Source organism: Globicephala melas, chromosome 19, assembly GCF_963455315.2.
Source record: "Globicephala melas chromosome 19, mGloMel1.2, whole genome shotgun sequence".
NCBI lineage: Eukaryota > Metazoa > Chordata > Mammalia > Artiodactyla > Delphinidae > Globicephala > Globicephala melas.
The window spans coordinates 46,661,033-46,688,410 of record NC_083332.1 but is presented as its reverse complement, the minus strand read 5'-3'; the positions used below and the strand labels follow the sequence as shown (position 1 = coordinate 46,688,410).

The 27,378-nt window shown below is 40.5% G+C and overlaps 1 long non-coding RNA gene across 1 annotated transcript in view; it reads right to left on the bottom strand.

Moving 5' to 3' along the window:
- The window catches only part of LOC132593891 (uncharacterized), a 257,249-nt gene that overhangs the window by 164,344 nt on the left and 65,527 nt on the right, over positions 1-27,378 (bottom strand). Inside the window, exon 2 of the long non-coding RNA XR_009559881.1 lies at positions 13,738-14,008. This is a non-coding gene — a long non-coding RNA (uncharacterized lncRNA). The remainder of the gene's footprint in view (positions 1-13,737; positions 14,009-27,378) is intronic.

Genomic DNA, 27,378 nt, shown 5'->3' with positions numbered 1-27,378 from the left:
TCTCAAAACCGAAGGAAATGAACGGAATCCAGCTTTCACATCCTTGGCAAAGTCTCCGAGGGTCTAGCATCAGCAGTAGAGGTGGGGTAAGAAATCTATCTGCCTCCTTACTTGCTAGAAAGTTTGAAAAGTCAGTCAGCAGAAGGGCACTGCTGACCAGGCTCCTCGGTTCAACAGACTGCCTGATGATTATACGCGGTTTGGAATATTAAAAGGGTCAGCTGGGAGATGAATTAGTGGCTCTGTTTCTCATGCCGGCTTCGTTCCTCTCACTCGGCCACCCTTGAGCTCGGCGCGCTATTGCAACTGACCTTCATCTTGAGACGGTGAGTATTAGGAATTTATGGGTGATAGAATCCTCAAACCTGGTGCTTTTGGACTTTTTGCTTCTGCCAGACTGCAACTAAATGCAAAATGCATAGGTATGAAGGAGGAAGACCACTCAGCTACTTCCTAGTACTACATTACTTCAATCCCTGTGTGACGTACAGAAAGCGAGCTTCAATTATACAATTAGACTGAATATCACTTTCCCCATTAGTGTTTATTTTTGTCACCAGTCATGTTGCTTACTGGAAAATGAAGGCCATTAGTCTATGTGGCTCATCTGTCCTTCCCCCTCTGAAGACATTTTGCTGATCTGCTTTGATTTCTTTTTAGCAGCTGCTGATTCTTCTCTTTAAGGATACTCCTTGGAGTTTGAGGGGCTCAGAGGTATGTGGATTGCTGAAATTGGACTTACGTGGCATATTTACCTTGAAAAGCTGAGGTTTGTATAAAGAGGCCCCTGGCAGCTGGCTGTCAGTGGGGCAGGAAGAGGAAAGAAAAATCCAAAGGGGAGGATGAGGCTTCAGAGAGAGGCTAACTCCTGGACACGGGGTTGAAGGAGAGGAACAAGAATGGTAGTTAGCAGCCCAATGCATTCCTCAGTGCGTGGGATCTAAGTGAGAGGACACTGATGGATATGCTGCACAATCAGAGGGATAATCACAGACTGTTTACTGAACTGCCAAACTGCCTGGCAGCAGCCCATCTGACCATCCAATGAGCTTCCCAGCAACGCAAATCAGAAAGTCAGTAAGACACCACCAGTTTCCAAATTCTATCTCATCGCACATAAACCGAAAGTCTCAACGATCAATAACATGTTACTGAATTACAATCAGAGTTCAGTGTAGCAACACCTCGATGAGCAAGTGTGTCCAAGAGGCATCTGAGTCAAAAAGTGAATTCCAAAATTTTCAAATGGGATAAGGAGATCAGATCGTAATCTGGCGAGCAATGTCTTCAAGACAGCATGTCTTGAAGTACAGGAGAGAAAAAGTGAAGACGACAGAGAAAGACTGCAGTCGAACTTTTCAAAAGATGGTCCAGAGTTCAGTACCAATTAACTATTCCTGTTTCTCTACCCCCACGATGGAACATTTCCAGCATCTCTGAGTTTGTGTTAATTGGCCTCAACTTCATTTCCGACTGACTGAGAGTTGAATTTCTAAAGCTACTGTTGATCGATGGTTGGGCCCCTACCTACCTTAGCAATGGTTCCAAGGAGATCCATGAGGCTAATTCACTAACCACTATTTTGGTAGCAGACGCACATCTTCAGGACCTAAGGGAACTATCAAGGTTGGCCTTCCAAATTGTTTTGCAAAAAATCATCAGTTTCTCAAAATCTGCTTAGCTGAACAAATGATCACTGATCCCATGTGTACAGACGCCACCACTCTACTTCTCCTGTCATCTCCTTCCCTCTATTGCTCTCATATTAGTAGATTAAAAGATCAGAAGTGCCAGCTTTTAGCAAATAGATTCATCTTTAGTCACAAACAGATTTCCATAGAATGAACACAAAGTTATTAGAGGAGAGGGATAAGTACATTACATATATTTTAAGCTTGCTGTCTGATTTCTGTTAGGCATGCCCTGATTTCTTTTAAGCACTGGGAACACGTTCACTTTCCAGTTTATATGGGGGATCTTATGTAACTAGAGTGCCATTTAGAGGATTACTAATTTACTAAATGGTACCCTGGTGCCCTGAAAGAGTTAATTCTCTTCCAAGAGATAAGCAATTTATTTTCTATTTAGCAGCAGGATAAGGCCCACTGCTTACAAATGACTATGAGCCCCTCAGAGAGAGAGAGAGCTATATAAATACAGGGTATAATAATCATAATTAATATAATATAATGTCAATCCACGGTATTATTTTTATACATGCCCCTTCCTAACCTTTGTCTAGAAAGACCAGATCAACATTGTGAGAGTCCTGTCACTTTTGCATACATCTCTGGAAAGCCAGATGCCAAGAGATATGCCAACTTCTCTAGTAAATAGTTCATTTAACCAATCAATCAAGAAATGTTCCTCAAACACCGTAACTAAACAGAAAGCATAGTCCAGAATCTGCCCACCCAAAGCTTCCGATTTAGTTGGCGTGATAACGATTCGTGAGCAAACACCTAGCCAGAAGGGATCACGCATGAATAGGAAGATCACGAAAGTCCGGTGCAGAGGAGAGAGAAACCAGCCATACTGTAAACCAGCTTCCACTGACCACCTGGCAGTGGGAGTCAGTGACGATGCTTATCTTTACCTTGGTTCCAATTCCAGCTCTGCCATTTACTTGCTGTGTAATTTTGATCAAGTTACTTAACCTCTCTGAGTTCCAGGGTCTTGAAAAACCACTGACTTGAAATATGGGGAGGATTAAGTAAAGTTACATCTGCAAAAATACTTTATCAACTTTGATAAGCCATACAAACACAAATACAAAAGTTTTCTAACATATGTACTTTTTTAAAAATGGAAATGATGGAAGGCAGCCATCTTCTGTGCACGAAAACTTGCTCGACAGCTAGTCTTGGGATTCACAATGTTTTCTTTCCTAACAGGGCTCCGTGTCTCATGGATGGGGCCTGGGTAGGGCAGCAAAGAAATGACAGTTCTCAGTGAAGATACATCTTTAGGAAGCTGAAGAGATGGGGGACGGCTATGTTCTAAAGATGACTAGAAGGAAAAGAAAGGTTAGTGAGCCTAGACAGGTCGTCCCAGAGAAGGCAAAGGGAAAGGAGAGAGGATGGAAGGGAAAGGACGTCTGTATTAGTTTTGCTAGGGCTGCTGTACAAAGACGCCTGAGATCAAGGTGTTGGCAGGTTGCTTTCCACTGAGGCCTCTCTCCTGGGCTCATCGATGGTCATCTCCTCCCTGTGTCTTTAGATAGTCTTCCCTCTGTACATGTCTGTGTCCAAATTTCTTCTTCTTATAAGGACACCAGTCATCTGGGATTAGGGCCCATCCCAATGATCTCACTTTAACTTAATTACTATTTTAAACACCCTATCTCCAAATACAGTCACATTCTGTGGTGTTCGGCCTTACGACTTCACCGTATGAATTTTGGGAGGGACACAATTCAACCCATAACACATGTAAGTTTATAGACGAATTTGCAACTTTACTTGATGTGACAATGAAACATAAAGAGTGGTAGAGACAAATGTACAAGTATATGGAGCAGCCCAAGTGATTAGGGACGTAACTGTAGAGTCTGGGGAAGGAGGAGTTGGGTGAAGCAAATGGTTTTGTGGATGTAAGTTACTGAGATGTGCTTCTGCATGTACATTTTCTTAAAACAATAGCCATTCTCCCTTCAGAGAATAATCAGAACTTCTGGACATTATAATAATTTTCACTCTGGCCTGGACATTTCACATAAATCTTTCACAAAAGGTGGTAGTTTCTTCTCTAAAAGACTTTGGAAGTGGGCACTCCACAAGCTCACTTAGAGATCTGCTCTGATGATTTATCTACTCTGCCTAACAAGAAGTTATTTCTTATGTCTGACCAAAAATCTCCTGCTAATGGAGGCCACAGTTCAGCATTTCAAGGCCCCATGACATTGGTGAGTTCATGCTCACATTCCCTGCTAATCTATTTTTCAGTCTATCTTAGTCTGTCTCTCCCCCCTCTCTCTTTCTCCCTCTATGAATATGGAGAATGATTACTCAGAAATACCCACAGAAATTCCACCATATACTGAGCAGCTGAGTTACTCCTTGGCTTTCTCTTATTTTAGCCAAAGAAATATCAAACATTCCCACCTCCCCCACCTGATATTCTAGATTGTTTTTTTATCAGTAAACATGAGACAGAAAACTCAAAACATTTTAAATAATGAGTTCTAGTATGGGTAATTTTGTCAAGTACCATGAAGCAAGTAACCTGGTGTTCCTTATAACATGAACATACATACAATTTCCAGTCCCTTAGGTTGGACTTCTGAAGTACACTTGCTTTCCAAAAATATATACGCTTTATACACAAAATAGCTGATTGGAATTCCCTAACTTCACTGTATTTTAAATGATTTTTTTCTCTCTACCTTAATGAATGAGCTTGGAGATCTTTTTAGCATTGTGCTCTTAGACTGACTTTAAATCATGACTTTTTAAACCACTCAGTTAGATAGTTCACACAGAGGGAAAGGGTTGGATTTATGGGACTCCATTCCAATATATGACATGTACAGCTGTCAAAAGTCATAAAAGCCCCTTCTAAAACTAAAATCAGTAAGACATCTTTATAAAAGGGATTATTTGAAAGTAGGATTGTGGGAGAGTGAGGTTTATGCAGTGGCCTCCATAAGAACTGTGATCTCTTCCCCGTGTGTCAGATCGGAACTGGTAGGGATGCAACCCAGCGACACTCTAAATGCTCCCAATTAAAGAGTCCATATAACACCCATGCAACACACAACTTTGTACACACTTATTTTGTGTGTATTACCGCACCTATACTCACCTCTTATAAGATATATATATATATATGAAAAGATGTGTATATAATGAATATAATTTATGTGTCTACATATATATCATTCTCTTTGTGTATATATATATACACATACACACGTATATGAAGTATGTGTGTATATATATATATATAATTTTAAAAAGTGCCCATGGTTTTTCTAGCTTTATTGACTAAAATAACTCCCTGTCACCTTTTTTTTAGGCCTCCCAAGATATTTCCCCTGATTTTATCTATAAGTGCATCCATTAAATTTGAAGAGATATCATAACTATATAAACTAGAAGGACCACTGCCCAAGATCTATACTTGGTATCAAGTAGGAGACCACTCAAGTGGTATTACCATTTAAGCAGCCCTGAGACAATCCTCCTTCCCCATCTTGTTTTACCCAAATACCAAGATTCCTGAAATTCACAATCACACAGTATGCCCTGGCCATCTTCCCTTGGATTTTACCATTTCAGGGTATGATATCTCAACTTCCAACTTCTAGAGCCTGCATCTTATTGAGATCTTTCTTTGACCACCTGGGCCTGTTGCACTACCTGGGTGTGGGGTATGCAGGAAGTGAATGGGAATTAGGACCCCAGGGAACAGTCTCAACCAATGAATGACAGGAATTAGTGTGTGAATACACCAGCTCCTTCTTCCCTTGGGTGGATAACTGTGAAGTGTGTTCTAAACTCTTCCCTGAGTTTTGCCAGTGAAATTAAGCTCCAGTTGCCCAAAATGGCAACTTGCATGCTCTTTATTAGCATCTTTTCCTTCCTTGCTTTTTCCCCCCTACACTTCTACCAGTTCCTGAGATCACCTTACAAACAAATTACTTTTACTTAAGATTTGGCTCAGGGTCTATTTCTGAGAGAACCCAAATGAAGATACACAGTCATTCCTTTGGTATAGCACCGATATCTCTAAGATGGCTTCTGTTAAAATGGAGAATCTTAGATTCTCCATTCTCCAAGATAGTAGGATGAATTCAGATAATAGAATCTGCTTGCTCTGATACCTAACAAAAGGAATGAAAAGTAGTGAAAAATCAAGATGTTCACCAGCAACAGACAAAGAAAATGGTAAAAGCTCAAGCCATAAACTTCAAAAAATATCAGGTGGGGAAGAGGAGGAAAATTATTTTGACATGTCTCAAAGCTGCTTCTGACTTTACCGAGAGCCCCAGAATGCACTGGAAGAAATAGAGAAAATATCTAGAATTTTCCCTGAACACCTCACAGTGTGAAGAGAAACAAACTGAAGGTGTACAAAGGCATCCTGTTTTGAGTCAGGAAAGTAAATTTTTTCTTCTAGTTTTAATGAGATATAATTGACAGACAGCACTGTACAAGTTTAAGGTGTACAGCATGATGATCTGACTTACATACGTCATGAAATGATTATGACAATATAGAGATGATTTTTTGGGGGTCAAAATTAGTAAACTTTATTTAAACTTCAAAATAGAAGAAATAGAAAAAGAATTTTTTTCCTTGTGATGAGAATCTTAGGACTTACTCTCTTAACTTTTATATATAATATATAGCAGTGTTAATTATATTTATCATGTTGTACATTACATCCCTTAGTACTTATTTATCTTATGGAAAGATAAATTTGTACTTTTTGACTGCCTTTGTCCAATTCCCCTTTCCCTCACCCCCTTGCCTCACCACAAATCTAACCTCTTTTTCTATGAGTTTGTTTGTTTGTTTTTGAAATATAATTGACCTACAATATTATTTTATTGCTGGTGCACAACACAGTGATTCAATATTTCTACACATTTCAGAATGATCACCACGATAGGTCTAGTTACCATCTGTCACCATAGAAAGATATTACATAATTATTGACTATGTTCCCCACACTGTACATTTCATACCCATGACTCATTTATTTTGTAACTGAAAGTTTGTACCTCTGAATCTCCCTCACCTATTGCTCTCATCTACTTCACTCCTCCTCTCTGACAACTACCTGTTTGTTCTCTGTATCTATGACTCCATTAGGAAAGTAATTTCAAGAACAGAAGCCCTCAATCTCAATACAGAAGCCTACTACTAAAAGACTTCACAGTGTTATTAGGGGCAGGAAAAACTCAAAATTTTGGAGGGAGGCTCTAGGGCAATAAGATACATTCCCAACTAGGTGACGTGAACCCTGATGAAGGACATTTAACAAAACCTCAGGAGAAGGAGCAGAGCCCCTGCTTCTCTGAGACAAAGCCTATCAGAATACTACCTCCTTCAAGGCACTCATGACATAGACAACAGGAAAGAACAAGTTACACTGTTGCTGAGAGGAAAGACAGGTCTCAGATCAAGTAGAAAGGGCAATCAGAAGTAATTTACCCAACAGCTATCAGCACAAGGAGAAGATCTCCATAGGGCTTCACATACTAACTGAGTAAGAATAAGACAAATAAGAGGATGAATGAATGAGTGAATAACATGAAGGGACTTGCACTCTCAATAATGGCAAACCAGTCCTTTTAGACTAGACCTTCTACTGAAAACAACTTCCTATGCTGGATAAAAGACTGAAAAACAGCTTAAAAGCACTAAGAGTCGAGAGATCAAGGAGGTGGCCAAACAAAAAAAGACTTCCTGGAGCAGGAGAGGCCCTCTTTACCCCACGGGCATTTGTCAACGAGAATATTTGTCAAGTCTGCAAATTTGAATTTTGGTTTTGACAGCCTTGCTGTATATGAGGTGGGACAAATATCGACATGCCCAGACCTCGTATAGGGTTAAGACTCTAATGAGACCTCCCCACATTAAGCCAGGATCTTAAAAGATTTCACATTAATGATGAGGAAAAGAATGTTAAAAAGGAAATAAGACATGCAAATGAGAGATGGGACATCCATCTGGAAGAGAATACAACCAAAGGAAAAATAAAATTTCTTTTTGAGTACTTCATGTGCTATAGAATAGCTTAATGTGGCACAAACTTACTAAGATAGTTGCTAAATGGTAAGCTATTAAAATAACATAATGGTATTAAAAAAAGAGACTGTGGAGATTAGGAGGCAAATTGAGGATCAAAACATCATTATATAATTAATAAATAAGTGAGTTCATGTAGAATAGAATAGACATGACTGAAAATAGAATTAGTGGCACAGGGGAAAGCCTTGAGAAAATCTCAGCAAATGAAAAGGAAAAGAGAAAGAATAAGGAAAATAATAGATAAAGAATAACCAATGCCCTTGAAGCAGAGAATACAACAGATGGGAAAAAATCAGATACATAAGGGAAAAAAATGTCTTAAAAGAGGAAGAAATAGATTTATCGAGCTGAGGGTATAGTACATTCTAGGAAAAACTAATACAAATTGGTTGATGCTGAAAATATCCTGGTTTAGTTGTTGAGTTCAAAGGATAAAACAAAAAGTTTTTAGTAATTCAGGTAGAAAAATCAAGTTCTCTATAAACAGAAAATTTAGATGAGCCTCAGAATTCCCCACAGCATTTAATCCCAGAAGACAAGGAAGCAACATTCACAAGGTTCTAAAGAAAAAGGTATATCTGTACTTTCTCAAAGTATATCTATACGCTCTATAGAATATCATACCCAGTCAAGCTGATGTTCAGATGTACCCACAACTTTGAGACATTCTCAAATGTGAAGGAACTCAGAGTATGGAATCCATAAGCCCACCTACCAATGAAACAAAATACGAATGACAACTTTATGATTAAAGAACAGTACTCAGTGCCAAGAGACAATGAAGAAGTTCAGGAGGTTCTGAGGGAAAGAAAGGATGATCTGAAAATTCTATAGCCAGCTAAAGTGTCCTTTCGATTACTCATTTATTCTTGTTTATTTATTTTTATTTTATTTTCTATGCCTTTGTACTGCACCTTGAGTATAAAGACAACATACATTCTCAAGCATGCAAGAACTTAGAATATGGTATCTAAATATCTTCTAAAAGTCTACTTAAAGATAAAATTTATCCAATTAAAAGAGAAATCAAAACAAAAAAAAAGAATGGAGAACACAGATCTAAGAACTTGAGTTGAGCACTGAACCAGTATCTGAATACAGAAGTATAAAAATACGACAAAATTAATGTGGTGGTTATGGTTCAGAACAAATTGACAAATGTTAAAAACTATGACAAAGTAAAGCAATAACCAATAAATACAGGAAGCAGAGGAAGGAAATTGGGTGGCTGTATGCTAATTTTCTCATCTTTAAAGCAGGGAGTCAACCAATACTTTACAACACTGAAACATGAAATTAAACAATAATGGATCTAGACAATAATTTTTCCTAATCTTTTTTCTTAACTATAGACTGATCACTTAAGAACAATATTCTAGTGAAAAATATTCTTTCCCAGAGGATCAGAAATTCCTTCAGTTTCTCTTTTATAATTTTTTTTCTGTTAAATTCTAATATAACAAAGTCTAGTACCATTACATTTAATACTTGTTATTATATCACACATGATCCCTTTTTTTTACATCTGTTTTTCTCAGTCTCTTTGAACCGTTCATTCTCTGTCTCTGTCTCTCTCACTCTTCTCTCTTTTCTTTTATATATACATGGTTAACAAATGCTTGGGAAAATGTTCACCAAATGTGAAAGATGACTATTTTTGAGCAGTGAAATTTTTAGTGAAATTGTGCTTTCTTCTTTGTACTTTACCATTTTTAATTTTATGAAGTAATATGTATAATTTTTATAAAAACACTAGTCATTATTTATTTTATAAAAGAAAAATATGGGTATCTAACACCTTGTTGTAAATGTATTTATGATTTTCTACATTGCAGAAAAGGAAAGTAGAAGCTGGGAGATGCTAAGAGCCCAGATTGGAAACTTAGGGCATAAAGAAAGGGGAAGAAAATTATTAGAAGCATCACATCATCTTTAATTTTTTCATATTTTTGCGCATGGTTTCAAATTAAAGAAACTGTCATTTTAACTTTACTACATTGTTAATTCTGCTATTTTCTTTAGAAGATTTAGCTTCTTAGGAAGCGGATGCCCCTCTTCTTTTAATGGTACCAGATCCCTAATTCTGACTCTCTCAGAAATTTTAATCCTCAAGGTTTTCTGAGTATGTCAAAGGAGGACTGACCAGTGCCTGCCCACATTTGCAGATTAATAGCTTCTGCCTTTCGTAAATTGGAAACTCTTTCCCTCATCCCTCTTATGGTGGGAGTCTCTCTCTCTTAATGGTACTATGATTCCCATTTCTGCATCTTTCTTATTAATGCAGTCTATAAAGCATTTCTCTTTTTCTTGGCTGTTTCAGCCTTCTGTTGAGTTTCAAGAGTATTAAATTTAATACTTATCTGAGGCAACAGAGCAAAGACTCTACCTTCAACTAATGGGAACGCTGATCCTTAATACAGAAGACACACCTTGGTAGGAAACAATAGGTGTTATGTATGTTGCGTGTAACATTAAGTCATGGAATTCTCATAAGATCACAGAGAAGACACTTAACCAATTATGTTGCCACAGTGAGTAAGATGAGACCAGGAAAGAGTTGGCAGCGTCTGACTTAGGGATCTGAATGGGATCCTTCAAAACATGATCCACACTTTCAGCATTAAAATTCTAGATCCAGTAAGGATACATTATACCTTGATAAGTGGAAGGAGGCAGACCAGATCCATCACAAAACACCTTAGACCAAAGGACAACTAGGAGTTGCGAACCTCTATTATGCTATTCTTTACACTGCTTGTTACCTGAATTCAGTTGGCTGTTAGTTGCACCAAGTAATTAAAATTCCCCCCACCCTCAAGTATTTTTGCAAAATCCGTGGGTTCTCTAAAGTCCAGTACCTGATGGCATCTAGTCACTGCATTAAATATCCTGCTAATAATGAGCAGCATCCCTATTTCTAATTACAAAATGAATATATAGAAGCATTCTTATTCAAGGAAGCATCTGTAATTTTGTTATTAATGAACAATTAACTTAGTTGACAGAATGAGCCACGTACAGTCTGGATGTTTTAAGAATATTCTAAATTATTTTTACTCTTTGGCTAAGATTTTGATTCCCTCCATATGTCTCTGTTAACTAAGAAATGATCTCAGAGAGAAGATCCATTATTTTTGGTCATAAAAGCAAGTTTTAAGAAGATTATAACTTTAAAACAGACCTAAATCCAGGAGAAAATGACACACATATATATAACATTTATATAGATAGTGACATATATAAATATATAAATTATAACATATATTCTATATTATAAAATGACAATTAAAACACTAATATATATTATAATTATATATATATCATATGGGAAGACATTTTGATCATATTTTAGGAGAGAACTCTTTCATATGACAAATCCAACATCTTCCTGTTAAAAGCCCAACTCTCTGCTAGAAAAATATCAAAACTTTCATTTAAGTTGCCATGGGGCAAACAGTGTTACGTACAATTCAGAATCATTTGGAGAGATGCGGGTGTGTGCCCACTATATTTAACTTTCAAAACACAGTGGGTAGAACGAGCTCAACACTACACAAAGAGCTCAGAGTTTCTGGAATAAACACGTGGGAATCAGGGTTGGTGCAAGAGGTAGAAAAAGGAACTGAAGATTACAAAATTCAGTCACATTTCAAAATTTTCTGCTACAATAATTCACTTTATGTGGAATTAATGTGGTTGATGGAACGTTTGTGCTGTAATTTACTTATAATTAACATTTTATGGTGAACAGATTTCACCATCTCCTTCATGCTGTGAACTCTAAGCCATAGGTCAAAAATAGAGATGAAACAGATAAGCGCAAAATATTCTCACTGAAATATTAATGAGATTTTAATTTACTGCTTTAAAAGCACATCTTTCATCAACGTCTGTATATAAAAATCACAATTTTATTTTAATTTTTTAATCACATTAAAAACATAATGAACTCTTCTAGCTGGCAGAAAGACAGCATGCATGCAGGCAATCCTAGGTAGGTAAAACATTTTTCCAGCTTCTTCAGGTGCCAGAAATATTGTCACATGAAGAGAGGAGCTGAAGCCAACAGAGCCAAGAATTCCTTTTCAGTTAACCAGTCCTGAGCCCTAAACGCTATGGAGCAGAAATGGGGTGTCCCCACTGCACCTTCTCCATATTCTTGACCCAGAGAATTTGTGAGCATAATGAAATCATTGTTTCACACTGTTGATAAATGGAACCTCCTAAGATGCTTTAATATGCTGGTCTGCCTTTGCCACTATCTCAGATACCTGTCACCTTTATTCTAGAGAGAAAGATCCAGACAGAACCTTATTCAACCAGTAACTATTTTACAGACGATAGAAAGATGGTGGGATCTTTGAAGTAAACTCAACAGACTTAATAAAACTACTAGTAAAACCAGATGACAATCCAAAGGAAATAAATATCTCATGAGGATTTTATATGTGTTCTTTGAATCCCTAAACACAGTAATGAGACCATTAGACCTAACAAATTCTACCAAATTAGACCTACCAGTCTCTCCAGGAATTTTGCTCACGGTAGTTGGCAAATACTGAGGTTCTTTCTTCTCACTTTCGCACTAAATCCCTCAAAAGAGCTGCTTCCACATGTCTCAATTTCTCACTTTCTATTCATTCCTCAACCGAACAAAGCCTTCACAATGACTGTTTCCTTTTCCAAGTTGCAAGGTCACCCCCCTAAAACAGGGTGTGTGGCTAAGGAAAAGGAGTGAGAAGCAACTAGAAACACTTAGAAGAAAGATATACCTGGTTGCATAAGGAACATCCTATCTTTTCAGCTATAAATCTTCTATAATGTTATGCAAATATTCAAGACACTTCCATCATTTATGATAACAGTGTTGGAAGAGCTAGGATATTAGAGCATAAAGCAGTAAAAAACAAAACAAAAACCAACCAAACAACAACAAAAACGGCGATAGAAAACTAACCTGGGCCTTGATTTATCTTTGCCAAGGTCAGACCAAATGAGAATGAGACCTTTCATGCCAAGAACATACTACTTATGTTTTTCCAATGATTTACAAATGGAAGCTTATCATTACAAATTCCGACTCGACTGTCTTTTTTTAAAACCATTATAGCATTGTTTGGTGTCCATCGCAGATGGGGTAGCTCATAAAGTTAAAGCATGACCTCTTGATAGGAACCAAGATTTGCACAGGCCTGGTTTTCCTATCAGCCAATACTTGCTTTTGGAAGAAAGCCAAATGTATTTAGCCCATAAAAAATAGCACCTCTGACCTGAGAGGTCCAAATACTTCCAAGGAACCTTACGTTTGTATTCTTAGAAGAGAATTTCTTGAGAGAATGGAAAAGATAACTCTTCCAATTCATTCACATATCACAGGGACATGCAAACTACGGTGTGGAAAATACAGACGCAGGTGGCTACATAAGTGGACTGTACACTCCATGTTGCTTCTGTTGCCCATAACAACTCGACAAAAATCCCATGGAAAGAAAAGTGACACTGAGAAGAGACCCAGGACATCTATGAGGAAACCAGTAAAACCTCACAATTCAATAAAGACATTTCATTCCCCTTACTTTCTAAAAAGCTCCAAGTCATTCAAAGCACTCTTAGAGTTTCAGATGAAAAGGTGAATACTATGAGCACTGTACATCAGCTACAAACAGCTGCTAAAACTGTGTCAGGAGAAAATACACATGTAATTTTCTTCTTCTTGTTTTTTTAATATTGCTTTTTTTTTTTTTTTTTTTGCCCTCAAAGGTTTGTTTGTTAAGAAGCAGGTACCAATTTATTTTTACAGAGGGAATCTGTTTGATGTGGGGAGGAGTGAGGAGGCTGGAGAAATCCTTTAACCTGCATTGGGAGGGCTCCCAGCATTACTTTCACTTGTGGTACATGCCCCTTCACAAACCACATTGCATTGCTGACTTTTTCCTTCATCAGAATTCTTAGAATCTGAAGCAGAAGTATCACTTACCTGGGAAAAATTGCTCGTCAGACTTCTCCAGTCCAGGAAACCATAGTTGCTGTCTTTGAACAGTCCAGGAAAGATCAGGGCACTAGAGGGGAGCTCTCCCTCTGAAGGAGGAAGGGGAAGAGGGACGCAGATCCTTCTCAAGAGTCAGGAGCCTTTCACCTCTTTTGCTGGGACGTCCTGCAGCCTTCCATAAGATCATTTCCCTGAGAATCTGACAGGGTCGTGAGACAGGGACACTTTATAATTGGTCCTTGTTTCCCTTTTCAAGTTCCTGGAAAGAAAAGAAACAAAAAAGAGCTTTCTCAATTTGTCAAGTTCTTAAAGTAGCTGGAGACTGGGATTAATTTCCAAATTGAAGAACTTCATTCCCTCCTTCCCTCCCCTATCCTTCCTTCCTTATCTTCGGCAGCATGGGAAAGCCTGTGTGGTTATATGGATTGCTTTCCGTACTTCATAAAACAAAAAGATAAGGACAAACCAAAGCATCATAGGGACTACATCCTCTAGAAAACATCCACAACAATTCAATCTCCTTGTTACTCTCTTGACACAGAACACTTACTGCTAAAGACTGTGAAAATGTAGGACAATATGTTCTCATAGAAAAAGACCACAGCCAGTTCTGGTGGAAAGCAGGTGCCACTCAAAAGTCAGAAATTTTCATCTCTTCTGTTTTGTTCTAAAAGTAACTACCTTGACATCAAAATGAAAATTACAACCTTGAAATGAATGAAGAGCTGCTCCAAGGCCTAGAGAATGGGATCCAGATGTCATTTTACCTTCTATCTGGATACAAAGATTAAATCAAGCTGCACTGGATAATTTATTTAACAAAGAATTACTAAGCATCAACTACTGAAAACCATATGCATACACTTTCAGTACTGATAATTCTCTGCCTACCTCCCCTTCAAATTTTGTCATTATCTTCTAGGCAAAAGCACGTGAATGGTCAAAGGGTTACCTCATAAGTTTTCTTCAGCGTGGGTAATGAGGGATCCTGGGCTCTAGGATCAGACAGACTAGAGAGAACACTCAGGAAGAAGGGAATCCACTGATCCCTTTGAGTTAGAAATGGAGGGGGACCACCACATACAGAGCGTGGCTGAACCTTGTGTTTCTGAGTAGACTGGAAGGCTCACTCCTCTCCCTTTCCTCCACCCTCCCCTAATAGCCAATATAGTCCTCTTCCAATTTTGGAAGATTTTAATTGAGGAAATGACTGTTTTCTTCCATGGGATAGCACTTGCCTTGAAACCCGCCTGGTAAGTCAAGAGGTAACAATAGAGACCCCAGTGGGAGTGGAAATCCTGGGCATCAAAAATGGAGAAAATGAGGTCTGGCCTTTCCTTTCAGGAAATGTTTCTCCCACCAGTGGCAGCCCTGAAGCACCTGGCTTTGATTGCACTGTGGGAGCTGGAACCGTTTCTTTCCATGTGGATCTGCTACTTATTAGCAGAATGACCTTGGGCAAGCTACTTAACCTTTCTGAACCTCACTCAGTCACCTATAAAATGAGAAAGTAATACCTGCTTCATGGTGATGCCTAAATGAGATAACATACAGAAAGTTCTAAAGAGGCAGCTTAGCTTAGGAATCTGGTTACAGTATCCTTCTATAGTATCCTTGTGAATCTGGTTATAGTATCCTTCTATCCTGGCTCCTCCTGGGGAGACTCTGACACAGGTTAAAGAAGGGGGCCCTTAAATTCAGTTGTTTAGAAGTGTCTTCTGTTACTTCCTATGGGCTGGTTTCACAACCCCTACCCACAATCGTTACATATTCTGGTAATGGCTGTTGGTTTTCATTTTTCTGTCCCCTCTTTAGTCAACTAAAAAAAAAAAAAAATCTAGGGCTCCCCTGGTGGCGCAGTGGTTGAGAGTCCGCCTGCCGATGCAGGGGACACGGGTTCGTGCCCCGGTCCGGGAAGATCCCACATGCCGCGGAGCGGCTGGGCCCGTGAGCCATGGCCGCTGAGCCTGCGCGTCCGGAACCTGTGCTCCACAACGGGAGAGGCCACGGCAGTGAGAGGCCCGCGTACCGCAAAAAAAAAAAAAAAAAAAAAAGAGAGAGAGAAAGAAGTGGAATCATGAGGAAAAAAAGGAGGCTGGAAAGAGGAAATAAGATTTCTTTAAGGATAGATTTTTTTTTTTTTTTTGCGGTACACGGGCTTCTCACTGTTGTGGCCTCTCCCGTTGCGGAGCACAGGCTCGGGACGCGCAGGCTCAGCGGCCATGGCTCACGGGCCCAGCCGCTCCACGGCATGTGCGATCTTCCCGGACCGGGGCACGAACCCGTGTCCCCTGCATCGGCAGGCGGACTCTCAACCACTGCCCCACCAGGGAAGCCCCCCCTTCTTTCTTTTTGTCTCTTCCTTTTAGACAGACATGCTCAGCCCCTCAGTGCTGCCTAAGACACGCAGGTAGAATTCTTATACCTGAACTTGGAGCTTCCCCTCTGACATTCGTGTCACCTCCCTCTCTCTACTCCACCTTACCTCCTCCTGTCCCTGACCCTCAATCTTTATCTCCTTTTCTTACGCTTTTGTATGATAATTTTCCTTCTTGGTAAAAACACAACATGATTTCCAATTACCGGCTCTGTAAAAATCTCTCTTTTTTCCTGCTTTAAATAATTAAGGAGCCAACGTAACTGAAACATGTCAATAAGGCTTCATATTTGTAGCAACTGAAACCTGCCTTCAATGACAGGGAGAATAAATATCCTAGTCTGTAGTATTCCAAAGGACTTGCCCAAGAAGCTCATTTGCCTAGTTACCAGAAGTAATCAAACAAACTCATCCATCTGCTTTTGTAGCACTTCTGCTCTTTCTGTCACACTTCGCTACCGTTGATGGATATCAGTAAGATAGAGGATAAGAGACACCTATTTGAGATATACTGAGTAATTCCTTCAAACAACATTACGGAAAACAAACACAAAAAGTTAATTTTATTTCTAATGTGGAAAAGTTTGTGGTCACTGGATCCACTGAGCTCCTAGCTGTTTTATTTTTTTAATTAAACTTCTTTTGGAGATAATTGTTAATTCATGTGCATTTGAGGAAATAACAGAGATCCCAGGTACCCTTTACCTAGTTTCCTCCAATGATACCATCTTCCAGAACTACAGTACCCCATTACAACTAGGCTATGACATCGATAGAGTCAACATAGAACATCTGCATCCCCACAGGGATCTCTCCAATTGCCCTTTTATAGCCACACCCACTTCCTTCCAGTCCCCACTCTCTCCTTAATACTTGGCAACCATTAACCTGTTACCCATTTCTACATTTTTTTTTTTCAGTTTGAGAATGTTATATAATGAAATTACACAGTATGTAACCTTTTGGGCTTGGCTTTTTCTACTCGGCATAATTCTCTGCTGATCCACCCAGGTTGTTGTGTATATCAATGGTTTGCTCCTTTTCTATTGCTGAATGATATTCCATAGTATGGATGTACCACCTTTGTTTAACCATTCACCCATTGAAGGACATCTGGGTTGTTTCCAGTTTTTACTGTTACAAATAAAGTTGTTACATACATTCATGTACAGGTTTTTGTGTGACATATGTTTTCATTTCTCTGGTATAAATTTCTAGGAGTACAATTGTTGGGTTGTATAATTGCATGTTTAGTTTTTAAGTTTTTAAGAAACTCCCAAACTGTTTCCTAGAGCAGTTGTATCATTTTACGTTCCCACCAGCAATGCATGAGGGATTTGATTTCTCTGTACCCCTGCCAGCATTTGGTGTTGTCACTACTTTTTACTTTATCCAATTTAATATATGTGTAACGTTATCTCATTGTTGCTTTAATTTATATTTCCCACGTAGCTCATGATGTTGAATCTTTCCATGTGCTTATTTTCCATTTGCATACTGTCTTTGGTGAAATGTCTCTTCGTGTCTTTTGCCATTTTCTAATTAGATTGTTGGTTTTTTTACTGTTGAGTTTTAATTTTTAACATAGTTCAGAAACTTGTCCTTTGTTGGATACAAGGTTTGTAAATATTTTCCCCCAGTCTACAACTTATCTTTTTCATTGTCCTAGAAAGACCTTTCACAGATCAAAAGTTTTCAACTTTGTTGAACCAATTTATTAAGTTCTCCTTAAATGGATTGGGCTTTTGGTGTCAAGTCTAGGAAATCTTTGCCTAGACCTAGATCCTGAAGATTCTCCGATTTTTTTCCTAAAAATTGTATCATTCTATGATTTACATTAACTCTGTGATCCACTTTGAGTTAATTTTTGTATTCAGTGTGAACTTAGGTTGAAGTTCATGTTTGTTTGCTGATGGGTATCCAACTGCACCAGCGACATTTGCGGGAAGGCTATCTTTCCTTCACTGAGTTGCTTTTATATCTTTGTCAAAAATCATTTAGACATATTTGTGTGGGTCTATTTCTGGGCTCTCTATTTTGCCCACTGATCTGTGTGGCAACACCATATTGATTACTGCGGCCGTGTGAGAAGGCTTTAGATTGGGTAGATTGATTTCCTCCCATTTCATTCTTCTTTTTCAAAATGGTTTTAGCTATTCTAGTTCCTCTGAATTTCCATATAAATTTTTAAATAATCTTGCCTAAATTGACAAAAAACATCTTGCTGGGATTTTGACAGGAATTACGTTGAACCTATGTATCAATTCAAGGAAAATTGATATCTTTACTATGTTGAGTGTTCCAAACCACAAACATAGTATTTTCTCTCCATTTATTTAGAGTGTCTTTGAGTTTTCTCATCAGCATTTTGTAATTTTCAACATACAAATCCTACATGTTCTGTTAGATTTATACCTAAGTATTCATTTTTTAAAAGCTATTATAAACGGCATTGTATTTTTAATTTTGGTTTTCATGTGTTCAGTGCTAGTATATAAGGATGTAGTTGATTTTTGTATGTTTATCTTGTGTTCTGTGACTTTGCTGAACTCGCTTATTTATTCTAAGGGATTTGGTTTTTTTATTTATTTATAGTAGAGTCCTTGGGATTTTCTATGTTGACAATCATGTCTTCTGCAAATTAAGAAAATTCTATTTATTCCTTTCCAATCAGTGAGCCTTTTGTTTCCTTTTTTGATGTTATTGCACTAACTAGAACTTCTATCAACATGTTGAATAAGAGTGGTGAGAGTGGGCATCCTTGTCTTTCTCCTAATCTTCGGGGAAAAGCATTCAGTCTTTCATCCTTAAGTATAATATTAGCTGTAGGTTTTTTTGTAGACACCTTTTATAAAGTTGAATAAGTTTCTCTCTATTCCTATTTTTCTGAGAGTTTTTATCTGAATGGGTATTAAATTTTGTTAGTTATTTCTGCATCAATTGATATGATCATGTGATTTTCCTTCTTTAGCCTGTTGATATGATGGAATATGTTATATGATTTCTGAATATTTAACCAGCTTTGCATGCCTGAAATAAACCCTGCTTGGTCACAGTATATAATTCTTTCTATATATTATGAAATTCTATTGGCTAATATTTTATTAAAGATTTTACAACTATGTTCATGAGGGATATTTGTCTGTAGTTCTCCTTTTTTGTACTGTCTAAATCTGGTCTTGGTATTGGGGTAACATTAACTTCATAAAATGAATTGGGAGGTATTTTCTCCTTTTTGGATGAAATTGTGTAGAATTGGTGTCAATACTCTAACCATTTGGTAGAATTCACCAGTGAAACAATGGGGTCAGTGAGTTCTCTCTTTTTCTCCAACTCTCTTTCCAGATCTTACTTCCCCAGCTCCTTCCACAACTGTGCAAGGTTCTGATGTCTATAGTAAATTCCTTATTCCATAATACTCATAGTGTCTGCTTCTGTGATTAAATTCTGACTGACATCAAATAGCAAATAGCCATTTGCTATTAAACTGAAATAATAATAATAGTTAATAGTTACTGAGTGCTTAGAACATGCCAAGCAACTGCCATGCACTTTACATTTGTTATTTAATGTAAACAACCCCATAAGGAAGGTTATACTATCATCCCAATTTTGCAGAAAAGGAAATGGAAGAACAGAGAAGTTAGGTAAGTGTGAACAACACACAGTAAGGATCAGAGGCAGGATAGAAGTCAAACTCTCAGCCATGATGCTCTGTTGAAGTTCTTGCTCTTGGCAACTTATTTTTCTTCCAGAAGGACCAGGGCGTATGGTGCTGATAGAAAGCATATATTTAAGTCTCAGCTATATCCATCACTTCCAGTATAACCGGTGCATTTAATTTTGTTGGTTTTCCCTTTACACCCACATCTTTTCCTTTTTTCTTCTTTCCTCTGCCCATTGAGGATTCTTCCCCTGAACTTTTTCTCCATCTAAATGCCCCCTCACCTCCCTAACACCTTTCACATAGTTGGAAAGTAAGCAATACTAACTGATGTGCCTCCTTCCAGATTCACTGGCCCCCATATAAGTAAAGCACAGGCAGGAGAACAAGGGCAAGGACTGGCTGGGGAAGTGGTAGGATGGCCGGTGCAGCACGCTCCACAGAAGGCGTGTGCATTAGAGCAAGAACCAGTAGGAACGTGTGGGGCTGGCAGACGTAAACCTGCTTAAAAAGCGGAAGAAAATGGTGTACAGGGACTCTGAGAAACCACCTCTCTTGTTCTGGCTTTTTTTTTTTTTTTTGCTCACTTTGTGGTCATTCCATTTATTTATTAAAATGTCTACCATGCCTTTAAAAACAGTATTAATGCATCAAAATAAACAGTACTTTGGATGCAGAAATGAACGCTTAAGCAGATGCAGCCAAGATCCATTCCATTCAATGTGTGTGTGTGTGTGTGTGTGTGTGTGTGTGTATGTTGTTTTCTTTTTGTCTTTTCCCTGAGTGCCTTTGCTTGGTAAAAGCCATCAAATATCCTAGGGAATTATTACTAATTTTTTGAACAGCCCTGAAGAATTAAAGGGAGAGAGTAAGAGAGAAGGAATAAGAGGAAGAGAGAGAAAAAGAGAGAGAGAGGTTAAGCTCAAAGGCAGAGAGAGCGAAATGGACCAGATTATACAAAATTAAAAAGCAAATACGAGCAGACAATTTGTGCCGAGTGATTGCAAGCAATTACAGTCCGGCTTTTCTGGAGGGAAGATGGGGGAGGGGGTTATTTCAGCCTAACAGGAGACTTTATTCATTCCTGATCAGCTTCTCCTACCATTCTCTCTTTTATTCTTGGATATCAATCTTAAAAAAATCAGCTTTCAGATGTTCCATGTCCACCCCTGCAAATCCACCCCTGGGCAGACAGTGAGAGTTTAAGCTTCCAATCGGTCCTTTCTATAGCCCTGAAAACCAATTTGTTCATAAAGAATAAAATAAGGGTGGGGTGGGGAGAGGGCAAAACACAACAAGAGCATGTGTTTCTTTTAGAGGAGAGCTTCAATTTTACTATAATTGTCTAAAGACGGAGCTGCTTTGATCTGAAGAATTATTATTGTGCCTCAAATGCCGGCTGCTAATGTCACAGCTGTGCTGGGGCTCGGTCACGCCAAGGGGCTTGGGGACCAACTTAGTCCCTGACCTGCCTCTGGGTCCCTCTCTCCTTATCTTTCCTTTGTCCACATGGGAAAGTTTGCTTTCCCGGTGCGTCCCTCCACTGCTCCGTTGGCTTTCTTCAGGATCCTGGGGAGGCAGGGAGGTGACGGCGGTGACATAACAAGGGGCCACTGAGGTGGGGCAGGAGTGGCAGCTCTTGCCTTCCGGCAGCGGCAGGCAGAGCTGGACATGAACATGTCCAGGAGGGCGGGCATGGTCACTCGGCCAGAGAACCGGCTGCTCTTGGTCTCCCCACGCAGGCAAGAGCAGCTCGGAAGAGGGCCCCGGCGCTTGTGAGAGACACGTTCACTGCGTTTCCCTGGTTTCACTTCTCTGGGTTAATAGTTATTTTCCCTCTCTCCAGCTTAGGTTGCACTGAAGCAAAGGGCAGCTCAAGAAGTAGAAGTAAACAATTTTCTTTCTTTCAGAAGAATGGCTAAAAACTATATTTAGGGTCTGAGAGCTAAGCCATCCTCAGCACTCATGCTTCCCTTCCCGGGGCTAAAGGAAAGGCCCAGAGGGCCTGTGCTCCCCCCTCACTCCCCATGCGGGCCGGGCAGGATGGGCTCAGGGCTCCTCGGGTCCGCTCCTCGCCTCGCTTGCTCCCATCTCGGAAGCGGCGGTGCCTGCCTCCACCAAAGGCCTCTGAGGTGTCCCTGGAGACTGGAGCCCTGGTGGGTCCTCCTCATCTGTTCCTTTTCTGGCTCCCGCTGCCTACAGCACCATCCAGACTCCTGGCTTGACACTCAGGCTCTGCAGAGAAGCTGCCCGCAGACCCTCCTGCTGCTACTTCCCTGCTCAGTCCTGCCGCCTCAAGTGACGAGCCTCACCTTTGTTCCAGATGCTCCAGCAAATTCTCGCCTCTGGGCCTTTGCTTATGCCTTTCGCCCTGCCTGGAATACAGTCCCTCTCTTCTCTCCCCTTTCCTGAGTCCTCGCCCCTTTCTTGGCTCCTTTTCCAGCCCAAAGCACAGCTGAGATGGGTAAGAAAATTACTGCCAATGGACTAAGAAACCAAACTTCAGGGACAGAGCTACCGAAAGGGCCTGTGTTATAGTCTAGGGGGTCCATGACAATAAGGGGAGGACAGCCTGGGAGGGACAGACCCACCTTCTGGCCTCCAAGCCAGTGTGTCGCACACTGGAGGAATGCATAGAGCCCTTTCAAAGAAAATGTAGTAAAACATAAGAACGTTTGTGAGCACTTAGGGTCTGAAGATGCAGTTGGAAAAACACTGCCTAGAGAAACAAAAACATAGCAACATGAAAATATAAACATAACGGTAGCTCAATGGAGTGTTAGGTCCAAATTCCCCACAAAAATCATTCTTTCCAACCTGAGCTTCCTTGATACAAAAAATACTTGTAGGAGACTTGTATTAGCTGTGTAAGCATGGGTCAGTTACTTAACTTCTCTGAGCCTTGGTTTCCTCACCCATAATGGGAAGAGAAGTAAAAGTACCTACCTCGAAGTGTGGCTAGAGGGATAAAATGAGGTGGTAACACACGGCGAAGTGCTTACATGATCCTTGACACACTGTCAGTTCTCAATCAGCAGCAGCTGTTATCAAACAGATCCCTCTAGGTATTTCACATGTTTCGTTTCTAAACAAATTCAGGGATCTAACCCTGAATTCCTCACTCCTTCTTCAGCTCCAGGAGATCTCATGTCCTGGGGTTTCCAGAGAGTGGGAGAGAGGACGCTCAGGAGACTGAGGCTTTGAGGAAGGCTGAGTTGCAGCCCCAGGAAGCACAAGAAAGGAGGCACAGAGCAAAACATGAAGTGTGAGCGAAGGGGAGGTGAACTGGTTTTCTAGAATGACGTGGGTAGGACCTGACAGGTACAGAACACCTGGACAGCCGCCTTAGGTATGGACAAAGGGAGGCAGGCTTCACTGCAGAGCTTATGGAGGAAGTTCTAGTTGAAGAGAAGAATGGAGAAGAGTCCGGCTAAAGAGGAATGATCTTTGTACCTTATTAAGCCATGGGGTAAACGTCAGCAGTCAGGCAAGGAGGGAGAGAGCTACAGGGCTCAAGGAAATCTAGAGGACCGGCTCAGCGCAACTTTAGGAACAGAGAGTGAGGAGGCAGATCTCTCTAGAAGGACAACACAGCTCTGTCTGACTTTGGGATCTACTTCCATTATCTGCCCAGTAACTTCAGGTGCTGGAAGAGGAAAGAGGAACCCTATGCAGATCTGTAAGTCATAATTTTTGGCCCTGAACCCCCTGCTCTCCTTCCTTGCAGGGAAATGGGCTTGAACAAAAACAGAGAAGAAGTTGTAAAAATGAACAAAATTTAGGTAGCAGAGCCATATTCAACAGGAAGGGTACAGATGCCTGCAACTTACTTTGAAATCAGTTACCAAAAAAGGATAGACTGATGGATGGGCAGAGGGAAGAATAGATGGACAGACTGTGATAAAGCAAATATGTTCCAACATTCACAGCTGAATGTGGATGGTGAGTGTATGGGTGTTTACAGTAAAAGTTTTTTTCAGTTTTTTTTATGTCTTAGCAAATATTTGTAATAAAAAAAATTGGGAAAATTCAGGCAAGACCACCCAAAATAACCAACCCGTATCCTTACGGCCCCAAGACGAATTGTCCCCAAAGAGCAGTTGGCAGAATAGTGAGAAGGGCAAAAGGGTAGATTTGCTTCAGCTCTCCTCCCTTGCCTGTCAGCTCCCTGGTGCTGTCCACACACCTTTCCCAAGGCTGGACAACCTGCTAAGAATGTTGCTTGTAAAGATTTAAGCTACGAGCCCAACCTGTGGAATCTGTATTTTATCCGAACTTTCCTGACGAGTGATACAAGTCTGCAACGTTCAAAGAAATAAATCTTCAGAAGTGGAATTTGGCCAGTGGAGAAGAAGCTTTAGGTGATACATCAGCTGGGATTAGGTCTGGTTGCAAGTGTCAGGTCAAAACAATTGTCACTTAAACAGGATGGAAGTTCATTTCATATTCACATAAATGAAGTCCAAATGGAATTTGCTCAAGACTCGGTACCTCAAACATCTGAAGAACTCTGGTCCTTCCAACTCAACTGCTCCACCACCCCTAAGCAATGGTTCCCCTCTTCATGGTCCAAGATGGCTGCACCTTTATTCCAAGCACAGGATGAAGGAAGGAATAAAGAAGGAACACAACAGCATGCACGAGCTGTCTCTCAAGGCAGGTTCATGGAAATTGACATGGAAACTTAGTCACATTTTTATGTTTAGCTTCAAGGGAGACTGGGAAATGTAGTCCTTATTCTCAGCAACAGTGTGCCCAGTAGAGAATTTATCTTACTATTAAAGAAAGGAGAAAGGATTTGGGGGGGACAATTAATAGTCTCTCAAAGGTGGAGACAATGTCCCATCACAAATCCATAGTTTCTGACTTACTCTGCCTTCGCATAGGGTAGCTCTGACCTTATCCGTTGACTTCCATGATAATGGTCTGGCCTGCTCACATCATGAAGAGGAGAAGGAAATAAGAAAATAGGTGATAAGTGCTTTAGAATTTAATAAACAGTGTAAGGTAGGTATTAGCATCATCAGGTTAGAGATAAGAAATGGACCCTCCCTAAATGCCGAAGACTAGTAGGGTCCTTGTCTTTAGAGGCTGCTGTTAGAGTGAATGAGGATTTAGAGCAGGCTCCTCAGCCCCTCCCACCAACTAGCCCCTCCCACCACCTAGCCCCTCTATCTCCGTCAGATAACCGAAACCTTGAGAAGCACAGAGGCTGCCTGAGAGCAGAGACGCCTTAAACAGGTGTTCTCACCCGAAGGGGAAAAGAATCAGCAAGGAGTGCAGTGCAGGGAGGCAGCAGGAAAATGTTGGGCCAAGCAAGGCTTGCCAAGGATCCTTGAGTGGTTGGATGCTCCAGGAGGAGGACAGGGGCGCGCATGGAGGGGAGGGAAAGAGTGCTGGCAAAGGGAGGCATCCGGGTTGATGCGGATCACCTGTATGCAGTATGCATCTGGCAGTCCTGAATCTACTCCAAGGACTAGGATGTGAGTTCTCAAAGTTCTCAAAACGTTTTAAGTTGATCTAGTGCCACAGTCTCCCTGATCAGAAGTTCTCGAAGTTGACTGCCTGTTAAAATCACTGGGGGCTTCTGAAAACATGCTGATGCCTGGTTCCAACCTCCAAGATTCTGATTTTATTAGTCTGGGGTAAAGCCTGGGCCTTGGGATTTTTCAGACCTTCCAACAAGATTCTAATGTGCAGCAGATTTGGAGAATTACCAGAGGCTACAGCGGTGGTCCTGAAACTTAAATGTGCATATCCATCACCTTGGGATTATGTGAAAATTCCAACTTCTTATTCACGAGGTTCAGCATGGGGGCTGAGACTCCGCATTTTAATAATTTTCCAGGTGATGCCGATGCTGCCTGTCTTTGGGGCACACTTGACTTTGAATAGCAGGCTTGACACTTGCATTTCCCCTACAGATAATGTGCCCCTTTGTTATCTTCAAGGGGGCATTGTCTACTTATGCAAGGCTGTCTGGAGGCCAGAGGAGGCCTGGCCCCTGTAACAGGAGGCTCCCGATAGGACTGCAGGCCTGCTCCTGGCTTCTGGGTCAATATCTGCCTTTGCATTTAGCGTGTCACCCACTAAGCTGAGGATCTAGAATGGCCCATCCTGGACACAGCAGACAGCAGGCACCTGGTTCTCAAAACAGCTCTTATTAATATTAATAATTAATGCTTAGCGCTAATGAGTAACCAATTACTAATAGCAATAATGACATGGAGAAAAGTGATAGCCCTACATGGTACAATCCCCTCTGCTCCCCCTACCCCAAATTATAGTTCTAAATGAGCTTCCAGAATCTTGTTTTGACAGGTACAACCTCACACACATTCACTTAATAAGACAGCTCTATGGAGTGAAATTCCACTTTCAATGGATGCATTTTCAGCGTGGCACACAGGAAATTAAATGTGAAAGTGTCATTAATATGGAAGTTGTGAGTTTAATTCCCTACACAGGGTGCTGCCAAACTGAGACTGTTTATCTATTTCTCATCATGGCTACGTGTTTCTTACGGGATCCAGTGAATTCCTTAGAACTCAAAGTCTTTTGTCTCCTTTTTTGGGTGTACATATAATTGTAGCTTCAAATTCCATCCTCAAAGACACGTATTCTCAGAAGCCAAAGAAGCTAACGTGAGCACACCACCAGGCAGAACACGACTCCACAGTGTGGCTCGTGATCACTGAAGAGGGCATTCAGGACTGAGTCAGGACATAGAATTTTTGTGTATCGTTTCCTTAAATATTTCTTCTTAGAGGAAGTAGTGTAGCACCTAATGTCTAATATCTATTAAGGAATTCATTGAAGAAAAACTGATAACAAGATATGTTACCATAGTCAGCGACTAACTACGCCACGTAGGAGTCTTGACTGCTCTCAGGATGTGTAACTGGCACTGCTTTTGGAGCTGTTCTTACAAAGTGGCAAGTGTAGCACAGGTGCATCTTGCTGGGGCTGATTTCGACCAGTGGGGAAGCTACAAGTCCCAGTCACAGGTAAAGAGATGGGCCAAGGCAGGCTATTCATACCCTACATTTGTTACTCGTGGGCAAGAGAGACCTCCACTTCAGGACTGTCTGTCTTTCTAAACCTCACCTGTCCTCAGGTCTACCCCTTACCGCAGGTCCAGCTGACTTGGGTGATGGTGGCAAAAGGAGATCCTGGGGAACCCTCCAGGTTCTGATACCCTTGGGGACTAGGTTAGAGGGAACTACAGGAAAAGCATTTTACTAGCCATCTCCCTTGATAGGAGCGCACTTAAGGGAGACTCAAATGTCTCTGTTCCTCTGGGTGGAGAAGAGCAGAGTTAAGAACTTGCCTGAATCTTTACAGTTAGTCTTAGCCTAGGAAAGACCCTGAAGGAAGCTGAGACAGCTGAGAGCATCTGGCACGTTAAGCATGTGAGCTAGCCCTCTTCATGGGGATAAATCACCTACGCACCCTCTGATTCTGACAATGTGATGCCCAGCTAGTCCAGTGGCCTAAGCATTGCAGAACCTCCTCTTGCCTCTCCACACACGCATGTCTGGGGATGGTTCAGACATTCACCGGCACAACCTGTCATTCCTCATAGTAG